Here is a 6,000-nt window from a genome sequence, read left to right as displayed (position 1 = left end):
GACTTGAAAATTCTCTCTTTAAAGTTATCTTTCATGAAATCTGACAAAAAACTTGTGAGATTGTGGGCAGCCTTCAGCCCATGGCTTGATCCTGGAGACCCTGGATCGAGTCCCACGTCGGGCTCCCTGCATGGAGCCTGCTTGTCCCTCTGCCTGTGTCTCTGCCTCTCTCTGTGTGTCTCCCATGAATAAATAAATAAAATATTAAAAAAAAAAAACTTGTGAGAATGGTAACACCATTCCTAGTTCATAGATAAAAGAAGCCATCCCAGAGAGATATATAAGTAGTTCAAATTCAAGTAACTGATGGGGAGCTAGGATTTTGTCCCAAGTCTATAAACTGAGTTTATTTACTTCTTTTTTTAAAAGATTTTTTAAATTTATTTATTTGAGAGAGAGAGAGACAGAGATAGTTACAGAGAGAGCACAAGCGGGGATGAGAGGGAGAAGCAGGCTCCCTGCAGGGCTCCATCCCAGGATCCCAGGATCATGACCTGAACCAAATGCAGAACCTTAATCGACTGAACCACCCAGGCGCTGGATTTTATTTACTTCTGATGTGTGCTGCAGACTTCTGACTTCAATTCAACAAAGGATAATATGCATATGAAAAAACAAATCATAGAATCATATAATTTTAGACCTTGAAGAAGCATTAGAGGTCACTTAGTGCCTCTAATCTCTCATGCTATAGATAAGGAAACAGACCCACAGAGTTAAGCAATTTGCACAAATTACATAGTTCTACCTGTGCAAACTGTGCAAATATTTGATTAAAATATTAAGGATTAAGATGCAGGTCTTTGTAGTTAATTAGAGAAGAAATATCCTAAATCAGCACAAACTGTTTCATGTGCTTTCAAAAAGCTTAGTTATTTGAAAAATAGCAAAAGTTCCAGGTATACAAAGCTCCAAACATAGAGTACTATGGGCTCTAAGAAAGCTTTCCTATCGAACCAAAGGCCTCAAAAGCATAACTTTTTATCTCAGCATCCAAACTGGCTGAGCAAGTCCCTCTACAACTGGAAGCAGCAGTGTAGTCTGTTTCTTCAAAACCAGGAATTCATTCCACGTTGGGTCAATAGGTTAGCAGAAATGGTGGGAAATAAAACAGGAAGTAGAAAAGAAGTAGAAGAAATAGAAAAGATGCCTCTACGTAAACACTAGAAAACAAAATCAATTCCATAATTTCTCCATTGGTAAAGGAAGAATTTTCCACACAAACTCACATATATTTGCATTTCTTCACCTTGGGTCAAAGATTCGAACAGACTTGCCTGCCCAGAGAGAATTTAGTCTTAATCATCAAGCAGTTAGCCAATCTCAGTTATATTTTACTGGAAAAAGCAGACATTTAATAGACCTCTCTTCCCATAATGCAAATGCTCTAGTGTAGCCAAAGATCACCTACAATTTTAAAAAGCTTAAGAAGGACATTTACATATTGGCTTTTATAACCTTGAACTCCAAGGTCCAGAGACTTATGTAAATAATAATACTCAGGAAAGGAACTTATCTTTTGAATTTGGGCTTGTGCAAAGCTCAGATACAAATAGTGCCTGTGAGAGGAATAAACATGATTCATAAGGGTTGTCTCATGTGGTTAATCCTCCCAGGCAGAAAGGGACCAGATTCTCCACAGATGTTTTTACCAATTTTTTCTTTTAGATCATGCAAATAGGTGTAACTATTATGAAGTATCTGACTGAGTTGTCCGTCTGCTAATCCTGAAGGACTATGGGCAAAAGTGTCAATGGAAAGATGACAAAACAAAAGTTGAAAACTGCAAGGAACATTATTTAATGCTCTTACTTTGTATGCAATCAATTTATTGAAATACAACCTTCATTGTAAGTTAACTGAAGCTTAAAAGATGAAGCCATCTTATGCTTGTTTGTAATGCTTCAAACAGTAATCCTATCTGTTAATATACTTAACAGATCCTCACTTGGACATGAACTGAAGAGGCCAGCAAATGGAAAGGAAAAATCACACAATACAGACTAACGCCATTAGTCTGTGGCACAACACAAGTTTTCTCAAAAATGTTTGGTTACAGGCAGCCCAGGTGGCTCAGAGATTTAGCACCGTCTTTAGCCCAGGCCATGATCCTGGAGACCCTGGATTGAGTCCAACGTCAGGCTCCCTGCATGGAGCCTGCTTCCCCCTCTGCCTGTGTCTCTGCCTCTCTCTCTCTCTCTCCCTCTGTGTCTCTCATGAATAAATAAAATCTTAAAAAAAAAAATGTTTGGTTACATCGTGCAACCGTCTTCACCCCTTTGACCAATATGTGCTGATGCATTCACAATGATTCTTAACTGGCTGGCTCAAAACCCTTGATCTTATTTGTACTGAATAGGAAGCAAATCACCCCCTCCTGATGGTTAGGGAGTGGTCTGGGACTTGTCAGGAGATCTTGACAGGCTGATCTCAACCATTCTCCTCCTTGGAAGTGCTGTCAGAATGATTAGTGCAGAAAGTCGTGGCAACATCAAATGTTCCCCATTTAAAACGTCCACAAAAGTTTAGCAAGATAACACTGTGAAAATATTACTTAGTTTTTTGGGAAGCCTGGGTGGCTCAGCAGTTGAGCATATGCCTTCAGCCCAGGGGGTGATCCTGGAGACCCAGGATGGAGTCCCACATAAGGCTCCCTGAGAGGAGCCTGCTTCTTCTTCTGCCTGTGTCTCTGCCTCTCTCTGTATGTCTCTCATGAATAAATAAATAAAACATTGTATTAAAAAAAGAAAGAAAATATTACTTAGTTTGGAAAATTTTAACCTGCTGTTGTCTTACCTAGAAATACATCTTTCTCATTCAGACAATAATAATAACAATAATAATACCATTCATAGCTAGCAGCCAGCTTGGGTCTCAGTTGCCTCTGATTTTCATGGAAGAATTGAAAACACATTAGGAAAAGGTTGTTTGTTTCTTTGTTAACTTAAGGTTTTAAAGTTTTACCTTTATAAAAGGTAAATAGAACCTATTTACATCTAGGATTGGATAATTCTTCATCATAGGGGCTGTTCTGTGCATTGTAAGATGTTTAACAGGCATCCCTGGCTTCTACCTCCTAGGTGTCAGTAGCACCATCTCCAAAGCCCTCCCCAACAAAGTTGTGACAAACAAAAATGTCTTCAGATGCTGCCAAATATCTCCCCTTTGAGAACCACTAAATGTAAAAGTTTGGCTCAGGAAATTCTGTTTCACATAAGTATGTTCTGCTACAAAGTAATATATTGACAGCGACTGCCTGTAGCAGGGCACTGATTGGGCAGCTTTGCTTACAGTACAGTGCCAGTGGGCCCAGACCTTATAATATCACTACTGCAATGGCTCCTTTGAGGACCTGAGTGTTTATTAACCAAAGGCTGGCCAAGAAAAGTCAAACTTTAAGTCTAAAAACCACAAGCTCCTTTACCACATTCAACCTTTTCTAAACCTCCACAGCTGAGGAAAAAAGGCTACTGCTTACAATCACATCAGCCCTACTGAATAAATATAGTGACTCACTGCATTATCTTCTAATTGAAAAAAAAAAAATAGAAAAACCATACTGTTTAGAAAGACATTGTTAAAAGGAGATGTCTCTATTAAAAATTCTAGGTATCTAAGTTTGCAAAATTTGTGGGCCACACACAAGAGATTTGCCATTTTTTGGTCAAAAGGAAATTCCTTTTAAGAACAAAATGAGGGGACGCCTGGGTTGCTCAGTGGTTGAGTGTCTGCCTTTGGCTCAGGTGGTGATTCCAGGGTACTGGGATAGAGTCCCGCATCAGGCTCCCCACAGGGAGCCTGCTTCTCCCTCTGTCTATGTCTCTGCCTCTCTCTCCGTGTCTCTCATGAATAAATACATAAATAAAATCTCTAAAAAAATTAAAGGAAATTAAAAATAAAAGAACAAAATGAGGTTAACAGATCACAAAAGTCCCTTTACCTTAGGCTGATGTCATTAAGATATGAAAGCACTCACCAAGGATCAGTCAATCTCTACCCTTCATGTCTTGTTCTCAAGCAACTCAGACCAGCCAGTCTCAGTCTCTGACAATCCAGGTTCTAAGGAAGAACCAGTTTACTGGAACACTGGGGTTTGGGCCTTGGCAGAACACTGGGCCTACCTGCTTTGGCAGTTTTCTGGTTGCCTACCCAGTATCCATCCTCCCCTTTACTAATAAAACTCCAATTTTGCATGATGTGACAAGTTACCTGACATTTTTTTTTAAAAAAGAAGAAGAAAAGTACTTTTCCAAGACTCCCTTGCAGGGGGGAATGGCTGTTTGACTCAGCTCTGGCCAATGAGAGTTATTAGGAAATTATTAGGTGAGGCTTCCAGGAAAGCTCCTTAAAATGGAGGCAGACTAAATTATCCACATCCCTTTGCTCTTTCCTCCCTCTGCTTGGAACATAGACACCCTACAGAGTTGGAATAGCCATCTCATGATCATAAGGCAATAAGCTCATGCTAAGAATGGCTGAGTAGAAAGACAGAAGTAAATTTGGTCCCTGTTGGAACCTCTCTATACCAACGCCAGTGTATTAGATTCCTAGGGTTGCTATAACAAATTATTATAAACTTAGAGGCTTAAAATAACATAGGTTTATTCTTTCACAGCTCTGGAGACTAGAAGTTGGCAGGGCCTTATACCCTTTGGGGACTGTAAAAAAGAATTCATTCTTTGCCTCTTCCAGTTTCCCGTGGTTGCCCCTGGGCTTGTGGCTGCATCATGCCCATCTCTACTTCCATAGTCACACTGTTGCCTTCTCTTCTGTCCATCTCATTTCTCTCTGCTTTACTCTTATAAGGGCACCTGTCACTGGATTAGGCCCACTTGGGTAATACAGGATGATCTCAAGATATTTAATGACATCTGCAAAGACTCTTTTTCCAAATCAGGTAATACTCAGTTTCCAGGGATTTGAATGTTTGACATATCTTTTTTTTTGGGGGGGGGGGGGAGGTTACCATTAGGAGGCCAGCCACTATACCTGGATTGCCTAACTAAAGACCTCTCATTTATCCTCCTCTCTCAAAAAAATAAAAATAAAATTCCTTATTAGTTTAAGCAATTGTTTTCCAAGATTTCTATAACCTATAGCCAAATACTCCCTAACTAATAAATTGCTTAACTCAGTGAGGATGTTGGGAGGATTTCAGAGATGGATCCTGATAATAGTTTGAACAACTGGAGTTCTGAATCTCTGCACTGCACTTTTGCATGGAAGAGCAAGATCCCCTTTAGTACCCTAGACCACTTCTCAGTGTGTGGACCTCAGAGTATCAGAATTACCTGGAGTGCTTATTTTAAACTCTCATTCTTTGCCTTCGAAATGGTTTGCTGAATCAGAATCTTTGGGAATCTACATCTTTAACAAGTCCTCATGAAGGCTTTTTATGTCCACTGAAGTTTGAGAACCACTGCAGTACTTCCTTTTACAATGCTTCTCTATGTATTGACTCCAGTTTGAATGATGGACCTTTATCATTTAGGGCACATTGTCTATCTCAAATTCTGTTGATTTTGTTTGTGCCCCATTGATTAAACTAAGTGTGTTTCCTTAACAATGAAATAATTATCTTCGTTATATTGAGTCTTTATGGATTTCAAAAGCTACCTGATAACCCAGCCTAGACATTTATTGTGGATGTTATGTTAAAATGTGTTCTTCTTTCTTAGCTACAAAGTGCACAAGCAAAACATGGTATAACATCAAGGCAGAGGGAAAGAGGCAGCCCCAATATGACAGGATCTTTATTTCAACAGAGGGGCACCATGTATTATGCAGTACGTGAAAAACAGAACTTCCCTCAGTCAGATTCATGACTCCATTGGGATTAATCAAATCCCTGGTTTGTGAGGGACTTTATTGTACATTCTTTTGTCCCTAACTTCTTTAATTCTCTCGTTTTCCTCCAGAGAGCACATATGTCATTTGGGATCAGACGACAATTCTAAAGTGTGGCTCCAGACCATCCCATCACTAGTTCTAAAGCCTTCC

This window comes from Canis lupus, chromosome 8 (assembly GCF_003254725.2).
Source record: "Canis lupus dingo isolate Sandy chromosome 8, ASM325472v2, whole genome shotgun sequence".
NCBI lineage: Eukaryota > Metazoa > Chordata > Mammalia > Carnivora > Canidae > Canis > Canis lupus.
Note: the sequence above shows the minus strand (reverse complement) of the source record.